General features: G+C 44.0%; 1 protein-coding gene across 1 annotated transcript in view; it reads right to left on the bottom strand.

The window, feature by feature from the left end:
* Nucleotides 1-12,440, bottom strand: part of LOC126253434 (insulin-like growth factor-binding protein complex acid labile subunit) — a 161,623-nt gene extending 149,183 nt beyond the window's left edge. The window contains exon 1 of the mRNA XM_049954775.1: nucleotides 12,363-12,440. The gene's annotated coding sequence lies outside the window, so the exon portion shown is untranslated. The remainder of the gene's footprint in view (nucleotides 1-12,362) is intronic.
* Nucleotides 12,441-16,666: the final 4,226 nt, after the last annotated feature.

The raw sequence follows: 16,666 nt of genomic DNA, 5'->3' as shown, positions 1-16,666 counted from the left end.
GCATTCTACCAATGAACGAAGGACTGTCATTTATTTCAGCTACACTTGAGCGTGTATCGTTGCCCCACTCCATACATCTACATATCGTTACTCACAAATACAGTATTTCTTTGACATGTCTGACTCCTGTTGTGCCTCATCATTCCAGTAGTCAAAAGATGAGGCGGAAAAGTTTCGTGACGACTGAGGCGTAGCGCCGTATACCGATCCATCCTTGGAGGCGGTTTAAATGGGAGCTGTCTCAGAGCTGGATAGTGACAGATTGTCACGCGAGACTGGACGCGCACATAGTTTATGTATCAGCCGATAGAGGACAGTATTGGATAGGGGACTGTGATTTTAGTTTCGATTGTGCCCACTAGAGTGCACTAAAGTAATTGAATGTTTTTCATAAACTGTTCTAGTATTTTCATAAAGTGTTATTATGTCTTCTTGTGTATGTAAATTGTTATAAATGTGTTTTAGCAGTATGAATGATGCGTGAGTGTGGTTTAAGGTTAATATGAAGATAATTGTTTAACGAATTATGTAGTAGGATTTAGTGTGGGAACATTCCGAAGAACTATGGATATGGACAAAGGGGATTTTTGTAGAATAGATTTGTAAAGTAAGTTTATAGTAAAGGGAAAGTTAATTCAGGTATAAATAACAATAGTAAATAACTTTATGCGTAAGCAAAACTTCAGCATATTAGATAATTACGACGGTAAAAAGTGCAGTCGTTAGATTTACTATTTTGCGATTGGTTATTGATGAAAAGCGCGGATTGACGCGGGAGAAGGTAGTTTTGCTATTGGCTGTTGAGTAAACTGACCAATGGTAAAGCAATATTCTTCGCGCGCCTTTCTCTCCTGGTTGAGAAGACTTAGAGTATTCTAGAGAAGAGTCGAAGCCTAGCCATGAAACAGATCGGACGTGTGTAGTAGTAGTTCCGATGGAAATGATAAGTTGCCGGATCTAGCAGTGTTTCATACATCAAAAGTGTTGGAAAGTGACGGCATAATTATTCCGATGTGTGTGTAGAAATTTCGGAAATTTTAAGTGAATTTTGTGACGAGAAAAGACATATATTCCGCGTGGCGTATTGAGCAGGTCGGTGGCTAAAAACTGTGACTGCATTTGGTACCGACAGACTTAATATTTGGCGAGCATTCTCAATCAAAAACAATCAGTATTTTTGTAGCTATTACGTTTTCGGGAAATGCAACACCATAAACTTGCTAACGTGAGTGAAAGGGATTGTGAGTGACTGTGTTAAGACTAGCACGGGCTCGGCAGTGATAATTGTTCACCTAAGTTTCAGAATATATTAATTAAGGACAAAATTTCCAATCTTTCATTTCCTGTGAAAACTTTGTCCCGAAACGTAGATAGTGACTTTAATTGCAGCCTGGTACACGTCGAAGTACAGTAGGTTTCTCTCGGCTTTCCTACTGATGATCAGCTGAGACAATGTTCACAGGTAAAGGGATGTTCGTCGTAAAGGGACGGAAAGAACCGCGCCGCCGTAATGACCTCAGCTTCGCCCTTCCTTACATTAAGAGCAAGTGTCAGCCTTTGCACCAGTCTGATGGTCGGTATCTGACTATACCAGATCCCTCATATACAACAGAATTATCTGCGGAAATCCTCAGATTGGGACTAATAAAATCCGCTAAGTGAATAATGTATGACATGCATTAGCAATGTCCCTATTACGATCCCTTAGGGTACACCAGACATTATTTCAGTGTTTTGGATGTCTCTCCATCCAGGATAATGTAATTCGCCCTGACTATCGAGTAATTTTCTTTAGAAGGAAACAAGACTCTGCAGATCACCCTGAAGGCTAGAAAAGAACACATTGTTGAAGAAATCACACCGTGTAACAACTGCAACTAGCTGATTTACAAGTCTCAGATGACGCATCATTTGGAAAAAAGCAAAACATTTGCTTGAAACAATATACGAGGGGCGTTCAATAAGCAACGTAAAACATTTCTTTCTCGGACAGTTTCGGTTGAAGAAAAGCGAAATTTGCTATCGAACATCGTGGAATACGAGGTGCATTCAAGTTCTAAGGCCTCCGATTTTTTTTCTCCGGACTGGAAAGAGATAGAAACATGCGCATTGTTTTAAAATGAGGCCGCGTTCATTGTCAATACGTCACAGAGATGGCAGCACCGTACGGCAGATGGAATTTTACCGCCAGCGGTGAGAATGAGAACTGTTTTAAATACTTAAAATGGCGACGTTTTCCTTACTTGAACAGTGTGCAATCATTCGTTTTCTGAATTTGCGTGGTGTGAAACCAATTGAAATTCATCGACAGTTGAAGGAGACATGTGGTGATGGAGTTATGGATGTGTCGAAAGTGCGTTCGTGGGTGCGACAGTTTCATGAAGGCAGAACATTGTGTGACAACAAACCGAAACAACCTCGGGCTCGCACAAGCCGGTCTGACGACATGATCGAGAAAGTGGAGAGAATTGTTTTGGGGGATCGCCGAATGACTGTTGAACAGATCGCCTCCAGAGTTGGCATTTCTGTGGGTTCTGTGCACACAATCCTGCATGACGACCTTAAAATGCGAAAAGTGTCATCCAGGTGGGTGCCACAAATGCTGACAGACGACCACATGGCTGCCCGTGTGGCATGTTGCCAAGCAATGTCGACGCCCAACGACAGCATGAATGGGACTTTCTTTTCGGCGGTTGTGACAATGGATGAGACGTGGATGCCATTTTTCAATCCAGAAACAAAGCGCCAGTCAGCTCAATGGAAGCACACAGATTCACCGCCACCAAAAAAATTTCGGGTAACCGCCACTGCTGAAAAAATGATGGTGTCCATGTTCTGGGACAGCGAGGGCGTAATCCTTACCCATTGCGTTCCAAAGGGCACTACAGTAACAGGTGCATCCTACGAAAATGTTTTGAAGAACAAATTCCTTCCTGCACTGCAACAAAAACGTCCGGAAAGGGCTGCGCATGTGCTGTTTCACCAAGACAACGCACCCGCACATCGAGCTAACGTTACGCAACAGTTTCTTCGTGATAACAACTTTGAAGTGATTCCTCATGCTCCCTACTCACCTGACCTGGCTCCTAGTGACTTTTGGCTTTTTCCAACAATGAAAGACACTCTCCGTGGCCGCACATTCACCAGCCGTGCTGCTATTGCCTCAGCGATTTTCCAGTGGTCAAAACAGACTCCTAAAGAACCCTTCGCCGCTGCCATGGAATCATGGCGTCAGCCTTGTGAAAAATGTGTACGTCTGCAGGGCGATTACGTCGAGAAGTAACGCCAGTTTCATCGATTTCGGGTGAGTAGTTAATTAGAAAAAAAATCGGAGGCCTTAGAACTTGAATGCACCTCGTATTCCCGCTTCAATCCCTATAGTTACATTAAATTCCGGTAAGTGGCGGCGCTATTATGCACCTTCAAAATGGCGTCTGTAAAGGAGAGAACTTGAATGCACCTCGTATTCCCGCTTCAATCCCTATAGTTACATTAAATTCCGGTAAGTGGCGGTGCTATTATGCATCTTCAAAATGGCGTCTGTAAAGGAGATGCATTCCAGACAGAGAACTGTCATTAAGTTTCCTTTGACGAAAAAACAGAGTATCGTAGATATTCATAGGCGCTTGCAGAATGTCTACACAGACCTGGCAGTGAAAAGAACAGTGACCATTGGGCGAGGAGTCTGTCATCATCGCAATTTCTTTCTTTTTTTTTTTCGCGTCATCAGTCTTCTGACTGGTTCGATGCGGCCCACCACCAATTCCTCTCCTGTGCCAACCTCCTTCAATTCAGAGTAGCATTTGCAACCTATGTCCTCAATTATTTGCTGACTGTATTCCAATATCCGTCTTCCTCTACAGTTTCTGCCCTCTAAGGTCCCTGTAGTACCATGGAAGTCATTCCTTGATGTCTTAACAGATGTTCTACCATCCTGACCCTTCTTCTTGTTAGTTTTTCCACATATTCCTTTCCTCTCCGACTCTGTGCAGAACCTCCTCATTCCTTCCCTTATCAGTCCATCTCATTTTCAACATACGCCTGTAGCACTACATCTCAAATGCTTCGATTCTCTTCTCTTCCGGTTTTTCCAAGTCCATGTTCCACTACCATACAACGCCATGCTACAGACGTACATCCTCAGAAATTTCTTCCTCAAATTAAGGCCTATGTTTGATACTAGTAGACTTCTCTTGGCCAGAAATGGCCTTTTTGCCAGTGCTAGTCTGCCTTTGTTGTCCTTCTTGCTCTGTCCATCATTGGTTATTTTGCTGCCTAGGTGAATTCCTTAACTTCATCTACTTAATGACCATGAATCCTGATGTTAAGTTTTTCGCTTTCCTCATTTCTGATACTTCTCATTACTTTCGTCTTTCTTCGATTTACACTCAGTCCATATTCTGTACTCATTGGATCCTTCATTCCATTCGGCAGATCATGTAATTCTTATTCACTTTTACTCACGATAGGAATGTCGGCAGCGAATCGCATCATTGATTTCACTATGATTTGCAATTACATTCCTGAACCTTACTTTTAATTCCATCATTGCTTCTTCGATGAACAGATTGAACAGTAGAAGGGATGGACTACATCCATGTCGTACACCCTTTTTGATCGGAATGCTTCGTTCTTGGTCGTCACTTTTATTTTCCCACTTGCCTCTCATGCATATTGTATATTACCCTTCTCTCCCTATAGCTTACCGCTATTTTTCTCAGAATTTCGAACATATTGCACCATTTTACATCGTCGAACGCTTTTTCCAGGTCGACAGATCCTATGAACGTGTCTTGTTTTTTCTATAGTCTTGCCTCCATTATCAACTGCAACGTCAGAATAGCCTCCTGGTGCCTTTACCTATTCTAAGGCCAAACTGATCGTCATCTAACACATTCTCATTTTTATGTACAGGGTGGTCCATTGATCGTGACCGGGCCAAATATCTCACGAAATAAGCGTCAAACGAAAAAACTACAAAGAACGAAACTTGTCTAGCTTGAAGGGGGAAAGGTCGACGGACATCATTTTCAGCATTTATTGCATTAATGTGGTATTTACAGGTAATCTCGCTGTAACAGCATGCGTTCTCAGAAATGATAAGTTCACAGAGGTACATGTATCACATTGGAACAACCGAAATAAAATGTTCAAACGTACCTACGTTCTGTATTTTAATTTAAAAGAACCTACCTGTTACCAAATGTTCGTCTAAAATTGTGAGCCATATGTTTGTGACTATTACAGCGCCATCTATCAAAAAGCGAAAAAAGTGGTACAACTAAAGCATTCACATTTCTTTACGTACTACACGAATATGTAATAAAAAATGGGGGTTCTTATTTAAAAAAAACGCAGTTGATATCCGTTTGACCTATGGCAGCGCCATAGCGGGCCGACCATAGCGCCATCTGGTTTCCCCCTTCAAGCTAGACGAGTTTCGTTCTTTGTAGTTTTTTCTTTTGACGCTTATTTCGTGAGACATTTGGCCCGGTCACTATCAATATTCTTCTTGTCAGAGACTTGGATGCATAAGCTTTTAAGCTGACTGTGCGATAATTCTCGCACTTGTCAGCTCTTGCACTCTTCGGAATTGTGTGGATGATATTTTTCCGAAAGTCAGATGGTGTGACCCCAGACTACAACGTGAATAGCCGCTTTGTTGCCACTCCTCCCAATGATTTTAGAAATTCTTATGGAATGTTATCTATCCCTACTCCCTCCAAAGCTCCTTAATTTCTGATTCTAATACTGGATCCCCTATCTCTTCTAAATCGACCCCTGTTCCTTATTCTATCACATCAGACAAATCTTCCCCTTTATAGACGCCTTCAGTGTGCCCTTTCCACCTATTCGCTCTCTCCTCTGCATTTAGCAGTGGAATTCCTGTTGCGCTCTTAATGTTACCACCCTTGCTTTTTATGTGAGAGAAAGTTGTTTTGACTTTCGTGTATGCTGAGTCAGTTCTTACGACAATCATTTCTTTTTAGATTTCTTCACATTTTTTTAAGAAGCCATTTCATCTTAGGTTCGTTGTCCTCAGCCACTTGTATTTCTGTATTCCCGAATTTCCCTGAACATTTTTGTACTTCCTTCTTCCGTCGATCAACTGAAGTATTTATTCTGTTACCGCTCCTTTCTTTGCAGTTACCTCCTTTGTACCTATGTTTTCCTTTCCAACTTCTGTGATTGCCCTTTTTAGAGATGTCCACTCCTCTTCTACTATACTGCCTACTGAGATATTCGTTATTGCTGTTTTAGAGACCTTCAGGCGTATCTTGTCATTCCTTAGCAATTCGGTATCCCACTTGTTTGGGTGTTGATTCTGCGTGACTAATCTATTAAACTTCAGCCTAATGTTCATCACTACTACATTGTGACCTGAGTCAATATCTGCTCCTGGGTACGTCTTAAAATCCAGTATCTTATTTCGGAATCTCTGTCTGACCACTATGTAATCTAACTGATATCTTCCTGTATCACCTGTTCTTTTCCAAGTATACCTCCTCCTCTTGTGATTCCTGAACAGAGTATTCGCTATTACTAGCTCAAATTTATTACAGAACTCAATTAGTCTTAGCCCTCTCTCATTCCTTGTCCAAAGCCCACAGTCTCCCGTGACATTTTTCTTCTACTCCCTCCCCTATAACTGCATTCCAGTCCCCCACGACTACTAGATTTTTATCTCCCTTTATGTACTGTATTACCCTTTCCGCATCGTCATATACCTTCTCTATCTCTTCATCTTCACCTTGCGAGGTCGGCATGTATGCCTGAACTATAGTTGTCGGCGTTGGTTTGCTGTCGATTCTGACAAGAACAGTCTTATCACTGAACTGTTCACTGTAACACACTCTTTGCCCTAGCTTTCTATTCATATCGAATCCTACTCCCGTTATACCATTTTCTGCTGCTGTTGATACTACCCTATACTTATCTCACCATAAATCCACGCCTTCTTTCCATTTCACTTCATTGACCCTTACTATATGTAGATTGAGCTTTTGCATTTCTCTTTTCAGATTTTCTAGCTTCCCTACCACACTCAAGCTTCTGACATTCCACGCCCTGACTCATAGATCGTTATCCTTTCGGTGGTTATTCAGTCTTTTTCTCATGGGCACCTCCTCCTTGGCAGTCCCCTCCCGGGGATCCGAACGGGGGACTATTCCAGAATCTTTTGCTAATGGAGAGACCATCATGACACTTTTTTCAATTACAGGCCACATGTCCTGTGGATACTAGTTATGTGTCTTTAATGCAATTGTTTCCATTGTCTTCTGCATTCTCATGCCGTTGATCATTGCTGATTCTTCCGCCTTTAGGGGCAGTTTCCCATCCCAAGTTCTAAAGAGTGCTCTGAACCTTTTTGACAAGGCCATTGGCAGAATGATGGTGATTTCTTACGCCGATCTTCGGCCGCTATGCTCATTATTAATCAAAACTCAAGCAGTGTCGGATTTCGAATCCGGAACTGAGGACGTTTTGATTACTAATTAAAGACGCCACCCAAACACACTACGCGTGTAGACCTCCCATGCTCTTCTGGGCTGGCGGGCCACACACAGATGTGTGAATCCTGCGTTGTTGGAACGTGAGGACACTCTCATTCGAGGTGATCGACGGATCGCAAACAAACACCTCGCTTCTGAACTGGACGTCTCTGTGGGCAGTCCTGACGCACTCGACCATCAGTTGGGGTACTCAAAGGTGTGTGCTCGCTGGGTTCCTCGCTGCCTAACAGCAGACCGTAAAGAGCAACGAAGGACCATCTGCGTGTAATTGCTTGCGCGTTTGAAGGCTAATCCTGACAGTTTTTTTTCCGAACGTCGTCACAGGCGATGAAACATGAGTCTGTCACTTTGAATCGAAACGTAACGGCAATCCATAGAGTGGCGCCACACCACCTCTCCTCTCTCACCTTCCATCTATTTGGTCCAATGCTCTCCGGGAAGCAGTACCTGGGTAATGTGGAGGTTCTTGATGCAGCAAGTCGTTGGCTCTGACGTCAGCTAGCAAAGTCAAAAATCAAATGGCTCAAAGCACTATGGGACTTAACATCTGAGGTCATCAGTCCCCCAGACTTAGAACTACTTAAACCTAACTTACCTAAGGACATCACACACATCCATGCCCGAGTCAGGATTCGAACCTGCGACCGTAGCACCAGCTCGGTTCCGGACTGAAGCGCCAGGTTAGGTTAGGTTAGGTTAGGATAGGAACCGCTCGGTCACAGCGGCCGGCACGTCAGCCAGCAGAGTGGTGCCATGAAGGCATACAGCCCCCCCCCCCCCTCCCCACTAAGGCATCGTTAGGCATAGAACGGCAATTACGTTGAAAAACAGTGTTTTGTAGCCATAAGAGTGGGGAATGATATGGTGTGTTAGAAGCCCGATTAAAACCGACCAGAGAATTTTTAGCGTGTTGCAGCACCGTCAGCAACTGTGGTAGACTAATATATTGAAAAATCCGCCTCAGATGCGAAAATTTTCTGGTCTTTACCCAGGTTTCGGCTAGAATGATCTAGCCTTCTTCAGAAGCATAAAATTACTATAACATGCCAGAGTAAGGCACAGTCAACATTAAAAATTAAAACCTATAGTACCATGGTACCACGCCGAATTAAAACTACTTAACTGAAGTCCAGCCCCGGCATCACTTCACCACGCTGTCGGTTGGCAGAGGCAACTACGTTGGCATGTTATAGTAATTTTATGCTTGTGAAGAAGGAAAGATTATTCTAGCTGAAACCTGGGCAAAGACCAGAAAATTTTCGCAACTGAAGCGGAGTTTTCAATATATTAAAACCGACCTGCTTTCAGAAAAGAATGTTGCATTACTTATTGAACGCCCTTCGTAAGTTAACAAAAACAATATTTACAGAGTCATATTTGCCAAAACATAAGATGCTGTGTTGTCGTACGTTGTTACTTTGTTCGTCATCTGAGTGTTAATGTGGAGTTTCAGCAAAATGATTGAAACACAGCGGAACGATACAGTATATACACTTGAGAAGAGCAACGTGTGGTCGTATTATGCCATTTCCGGTATGTCCCTACTACAGTAGTAAAATATCAAAGACCACAGTGACGACACTATCAAATGAAGCAACAGAAATATGGGCTTCGTAGCTAGATATGTATTTCGGTACAGAAAGTTGATTGTAGATAACAGAGTGAAGGTGGATGATGAAATATCGACCACGTGCCTGTGCTTATGCAGTCGTCTGATTGGTTAACCTTCAGACATCGGTTCTACACAAATGCAGGGTTTTACTGATAAGTGACCCTGTTGGGTGGCAGGACAGACACGCCTCCATATTCTAAAACCTTTTTTAATCGCTTTTAGCCTTTCGATCCGGAACATTTTCTGGCTAGAGCTACTCCCCAGAAACACTATACAACAAGAAAACCCAGTATAGTGTACCATAACCGACTGCAGATGGAAAACAACACCAAAGTGAAAGGCAGACCTTATTCGTCCTCTTCCTGTGGCACTGACTATACATCTTGTCCGAGAAAGAATGGTTAACATTCAGGGATGTGACAGCAACGCTCATTTGAAGTATACACTTTTCCGAATGTTTTCCGAGACAGAACCCATTTAATGTACATTTGATCTGGGCTAGTGTCCGCCCCCCGTAGTTGAGTGGTCAGCGCGACAGAATGTCAATCCTAAGGGCCCGGGTTCGATTCCCGGCTAGGTTGGAGATTTTCTCCACTCGGGGACGTCATTTCATCCCCATCAACAAGCAAGTCGCCGAAGTGGCGTCAAATCGAAAGACTTGCACCCGGCGAACGGTCTACCCGATGGGAGGCCCTAGTCACACGATATTTACATTTATCTGGGCTAGTGGAGTGCGACATGGACGCTGCTGCCCTCATTAGAGAAAGTGCAGATGCACTCACACAAGCAACACAATATGTTATGTTAAAATGTGTGTGAAATCTTATGGGACTGAAATGCTAAGGTCATCAGTCCCTAAGCTTACACACTATTTAACCTAAAATATCCTAAGAACAAACCCACACACCCATGCCCAAGGAAGGACTCGAACCTCCGCCGGGACCAGCCGCTCAGTCAATGACTGTAACGGCTTAGACCGCTCGGCTAATCCCACGCGGCACAACATGTTCTCCAAAGAGCGCACAAAAGCATCGAAGTTGACGGTGAAATATTCGAACATTTATTGTGAATTGTACAAGAGCTGTAGCGCCATGTGTATGATGATGCTTAGAGGTGAATGTGTTAACAAGCATATTTTTCAACTGAGATTTTGCAAAACGCATATTGTAGTGTTTACTAACTATTGCACATGTGTGCTTCCGTAAACCTGACAATGTATTGAATAATACAGAAAATAAATAATAATATAAATTAAATGTGTCCTATTTCGGAAACCATTCGGAATGGGGTATACGTCTATATGAAGTTTTTTGCTTCAAATCATTGTTCCCATCATATCCTTGAATATTGACCACTCCTCCTGGGACACCCTATACAGGATGTTACAAAAAGGTACGGCCAAACTTTCAGGAAACGTTCCTCACACACAAAGGAAGAAAATATGTTATGTGGACATGTGTCCGGAAACGCTTACTTTCCATGTTAGAGCTCATTTTATTACTTCTCTTCAAATCGCATTAATCATGGAATGGAAACACCCAGCAACAGAACGTACCAGCGTGACTTCAAACACTTTGTTACAGGAAATGTTCAAAATGTCCTCCGTTAGCGAGGATACATGCATCCACCCTCCGTCGCATGGAATCCCTGATGCGCTGATGCAGCCCTGGAGAATGGCGTATTGTATCACAGCCGTCCACAATACGAGCACGAAGAGTCTCTACATTTGGTACCGGAGTTGCGGAGACAAGAGCTTTCAAATGCCCCCATAAATGAAAGTCAAGAGGGTTGAGGTCAGGAGAGCGTGGAGGCCATGGAATTGGTCCGCCTCTACCAATCCATCGGTCACCGAATCTGTTGTTGAGAAGCGTACGAACACTTCGACTTAAATGTGCAGGAGCTCCATCGTGCATGAACCACATGTTGTGTCGTACTTGTAAAGGCACATGTTCTAGCAGCACAGGTAGAGTATCCCGTATGAAATCATGATAACGTGCTCCATTGAGCGTAGGTGGAAGAACTAAAATGAGCTGTAACATGGAAATTAAGCGTTTCCGGACACATGTCCACATAACATATTTTCTTTCTTTGTGTGTAAGGAATGTTTCCTGAAAGTTTGGCCGTACCTTTTTGTAACACCCTGTATAACGTCACGCCACTGACGGAGATAGCAAGTAAGATTATGCCGTAACATACTCCAACCAGCTAAGCTATGCCTGCCAAATTCAGCACGATAGTACTCTTATACGTAGCTTCTAACCGCTCCTTTCGTTCATTCGAAAAAAAAGGAAAGAAAATAAAGCAGAACTATAGCTAGTTCTCCGACTGTCAAATGTATCGATTTCGGACTGAAACACAGGATGTTAAAAAAAAGTCGAGTATTTTGAGACGTGGTAGTATCAATCGAAAGAAGAAGAAAGCAATAGAAGAGGTGTGTTTCACACTAGCGAAGATAAACAACTGCTCATAGCTCTTAAGGTATGTATTTTGGAACCTATGTTTGCTGCAGATTTTTTCTTATTTTGGTCCATACTACCTCCTCCCAAGTTTTGGAAAGCAAAGTGCTAACGGAGAGAGAGATTGTTTCGCAGTACCGAAGTGTGCATTTTAGAGCCCACATTTACTGGACTCTTTTCTTGATTTGGTGGTTACTCCCATCTCTCAAAATATTCGACACCTTTCTTTTAACTCTTTCATATTTTTCATTTACGCTTTGTTGTTGTAGCCGGCCGGGGTGGTCGAGCGGTTCTAGGCGCTACAGTCTGGAACCGCGCAACCGCTGCGGTCGCAGGTTCGAATCCTGCCTCGGGCATGGATGTGTGTGATGTCCTTAGGTTAGTTAGGGTTAAGTAGTTCTAAGTTCTAGGGGACTGATGACCTCAGCAGTTAAGTCCCATAGTGCTCAGGGCCATTTGAACCATTTTTTGTTGTATACTTTCGTCTAGGCACTGTGTGCATATTTGAATGCGAGTGGCCACATTCCACTGTCGCTAGCTCTTTTCTCCAAATATAAACACGAGTTTTAAATAAATGGTTCAAATGGCTCTGAGCACTATGGGACTTAACATCTATGGTCATCAGTCCCCTAGAACTTAGAACTACTTAAACCTAACTAACCTAAGGACATCACACAACACCCAGTCATCACGAGGCAGAGAAAATCCCTGACCCCGCCGAGAATCGAATTTTAAATAAAAATCACGGAAAATAAACGTGTGAAAAATCGCAGTACTTACAGAGACTCTTTGGTAGACAAAATAACACGCACTCGACAACCCGCAGAGCACTGATCGTGTGTGACACAACACGGCGAATGCAGGACTCGTCATTATCTGTGTGTCCAGCTGAGACGTCCCTGACCCTGCGGTCGATAACCCGCTGGCCGCCAGTGACCCAAGGCGAGAGGCTCACAGGGATGGATGACTCCAGCGGAAAGCTCAAGCCCACAGTCTGACATTTATTTAACACTTTTATTTAATTTTATTGGCATTTTGTATACACACACCGACAGAAAAAATAACAACACCAGGAAGGAGCTGCGAGATATAAACAAACGTCTGTAGGCGTGTTTCCACATCTGAAAGATGATGCCTATTACAATTTCGGACCAGTCGCATAAGACAGCTGCTAATAGCGCCACTATGAGGATGCGCATCAGGTTTGCTTTAAATACACGATGTAAGAGTCCTGAGCATGTTACCTTTGAGACTAGACGTGGTGAGTTGATGTTAGTCAAGAATGCCTTTAAGGCGGCAAAGACAACACTATCAACACTTCACAAGTCTGAACGAGGTCTTGTAATAGGGCTACGAAAAGCTGGATATTCCTTCTGCGATACTGCACAAAGGCTTGGCAGGAATGCAGCCACTGTACATGATTGTTGGCAGCGGTGGTCGTGAGAATGTACGGTCGCAAGAAGACTGGGCTCCGGACGGCCATATGGAACTACCGAGAGGGAAGACTATCGTGTTCGGCGTATGGCTCTGGCGCATCGTACTGCAGATGCAGCAGTAATTTGAGCAACAGTTGGTACCATAGTGACACAACGAAATGTTACAAATCGGTTACTTCAAGGACAGCTCCGAGCCAGACGTACTATAGCTTGCATTCCACCGACCCCAAACACAGCCATCTGCACCTTCAGTAGCGTCAAGCGAGAGTTCATTGGAGAGCACGGTGGAGGTCTGTTGTGTTTTCTGATGGAAACGGGTTCTGCCTCGGTGCTAGTGATGGCCGTGTGTTGCTCTGCATGCTAATGCTAAACACACAGGACCTACACCTGGAGTAGGAGCAATCTCGTGGTTATCCCATGCATCCAAACTGCAATTTTGTACGTCAGTCTGGTGATTCGACCTGTTGTACTGACATTCATGAACAGCAGTCCAGGGGGTGTTTTCCCGCAGGCAAATGCTGTCTCACATCCCGCTGTTGTAACCTAACGTGCTCTACAGAGTGTCGACATGTTTCCTTGGCCTGCTCGATCACCAGATCTGTCCCCGTTCGAGCACACACGAGTATGGGACATCATCGAAAGACAGCTCCAGCGTCATCCACAAACCGCATTAATCGTCCCCGTATTGACCGACCAAGTGCAACAGGCATAGAACTCCATCCCACAAATTTACATCCGGAAGCTGTACGACACAATGCATTCACGTTTGCATGCTTGCATTCGATATTTTAGCAACTACATCGGTTATTAATGTACGAGGGCAGTTCAATAAGTAATGCAACACATTTTTTTTCTGAAACAGGGGTTGTTTTATTCAGCATTGAAATACACCAGGTTATTCCCCAATCTTTTAGCTACACAACACTATTTTTCAACGTAATCTCCATTCAATGCTACGGCCTTACGCCACCTTGAAATGAGGGCCTGTATGCCTGCACGGTACCATTCCACTGTTCGATGTCGGAGTCAACGTCGTACTGCATCAATAACTTCTTCATCATCCGCGTAGTGCCTCCTACGGATTGCGTCCTTCATTGGGCCAAACATATGGAAATCCGACGGTGCGAGATCGGGGCTGTAGGGTGCATGAGGAAGAACAGTCCACTGAAGGTTTGTGAGCTCCTCTCGGGTGCGAAGACTTGTGTGAGGTCTTGCGTTGTCATGAAGAAGGAGAAGTTCGTTCAGATTTTTGTGCCTACGAACACGCTGAAGTCGTTTCTTCAATTTCTGAAGAGTAGCACAATACACTTCAGAGTTGATCGTTTGACCATGGGGAAGGACATCGAACAGAATAACCCCTTCAGCGTCCCAGAAGACTGTAACCATGACTTTACCGGCTGAGGGTATGGCTTTAAACTTTTTCTTGGTAGGGGAGTGGGTGTGGCGCCACTCCATTGATTGCCGTTTTGTTTCAGGTTCGAAGTGATGAACCCATGTTTCATCGCCTGTAACAATCTTTGACAAGAAATTGTACCCTCAGCCACATGACGAGCAAGCAATTCCGCGCAGATGGTTCTCCTTTCCTCTTTATGGTGTTCGGTTAGACAACGAGGGACCCAGCAGGAACAAACCTTTGAATATCCCAACTGGTGAACAATTGTGACAGCACTACCAACAGAGATGTCAAGTTGAGCACTGAGTTGTTTGATGGTGATCCGTCGATCATCTCGAACGAGTGTGTTCGCACGCTCCGCCATTGCAGGAGTCACAGCTGTGCACGGCCGGCCCGCACGCGGGAGATCAGACAGTCTTGCTTGACCTTGCGGCGATGATGACACACGCTTTGCCCAACGACTCACCGTACTTTTGTCCACTGCCAGATCACCGTAGACATTCTGCAAGCGCCTATGAATATCTGAGATGCCCTGGTTTTCCGCCAAAAGAAACTCGATCACTGCCCGTTGTTTGCAACGCACATCCGTTACAGACGCCATTTTAACAGCCCCGTACAGCGCTGCCACCTGTCGGAAGTCAATGAAACTATACGAGACGAAGCGGGAATGTTTGAAAATATTCCACAAGAAATTTCCGGTTTTTCAACCAAAATTGGCCGAGAAAAAAAATGTGTTGCATTACTTATTGAACTGCCCTCGTACCAACGTTTCACAATAGCAAGGGCTTATCTCGCGCTTACATTAATCTGTGATCTTGCAACGTTAATCACTTGGATATATTACCTAGATAACAGTATTCCCGAAATTTCATTACTGTAAACTTCTTTTTGGGTGTTGCGATTTTTTTTTCATTGGTGTATATGACAGTCAGCTCTGTGTTACGTTAACAGCACATCACTTGTTACAATAAATTTCCATTAGTTCATACAGAGTATTGGGGGTCGGGAGAAACACCCTAATTATAAACGGTAGAACAGTGTCGGTTGTCTTGGATACAGCAATGTTTTGTAATTAACTGCACGTCAGAAATGCACAGTTTTAGAGTTACGCTCACAAAACGCCAGCCAATCACGGATGAGGAGCTGAAGTGTCTGCAGTTTAACCAATTTTCCCCAACCAGTACTTGTTGAGCTAGAGATCACAGTTAATAATTAATTTTTTCACCTGATCAATCACAATATGCAAACTTTAAGTTCGTATCCATCATTGGTTAAGTTAGACGCAAATTTCTTGTGCTGTTTACTGGGTATATCGTGACTGTCAATATTCAGCTACCCTAAAAGTACTGTAATGCCATTAATTTGTTAAGTTAATAGCTTGAACGGCAGAGACAGCAATGCCGTAAGACAGTCGTGTGATTCTGAAATGTGAAACGTTATTAACAGTAAGAAAACGTAAAGCTGTACAATGTGCATATACATTCACAAACACGAAGAACAGATATTACAGTTGCCAGTGTTATCTGGCAGCTCACGGTAAAACTGTAACATTTTTTATTCGTAAGTTGTCGTGAAATGTAATCTCCGAAACAATTCACGGAAACTGCAGGCTCTTTCTATCGCCACAATTAAACTAAGTGTGTATTGACGAAATAAATCTCAGGTGAACAGCCTGGTATGAGTGTGCATGGAACAATATTGCGGCAATCGACCACGTTGTCATCATCAGGTGCTCTGATGCACTGACCGGCGGTGGGCCGGCGCCATGTATATATAGGACAGTCCCCCACCCGCTCCTCCCTCAGGCGCTTCCTATGAGTCGGTGCGGTCCGCGCCCCGCGCGCGGTCCAGGTACAGCGTCCGTTCTCCCGCCGTCTGGGCGCTGCGTCTTAGGTCTTCTCGTTCAGGAGGGTCTGCCGGCACCGCTCTCGTTATCGTCCCCTCCTCCTCCGAAGTCGGTACACTCTGGGAAATATCCTTTCTCTTCTTAGTCCGGGTGATCGCGGGTTCCCATGCCTTGCTAAGAATGTAACCGCTGTCACGATTTAGTTGTGGCTCCCTTACTCTGATCTCTATGGCTTCTTTGATGACACAGTCCCAGTATTTGGAAGTCTGTGTCAGGACTTTGGTTTGCTCATAATCAATGCTGTGGAGTTCCGACAGGCAATGCTCAGCGATTGCCGACTTACTGAGCTGTTGCAGACTAGTGTGTCGTTGATGTTCTCGGCATCGGTCCTCAGTGGTACGAATGGTCT

Source organism: Schistocerca nitens, chromosome 4 (assembly GCF_023898315.1).
Source record: "Schistocerca nitens isolate TAMUIC-IGC-003100 chromosome 4, iqSchNite1.1, whole genome shotgun sequence".
Classification (NCBI taxonomy): domain Eukaryota; kingdom Metazoa; phylum Arthropoda; class Insecta; order Orthoptera; family Acrididae; genus Schistocerca; species Schistocerca nitens.
The sequence above is the reverse complement of the archived record's forward strand: the minus strand, read 5'-3'. Positions and strand labels throughout refer to the sequence as shown.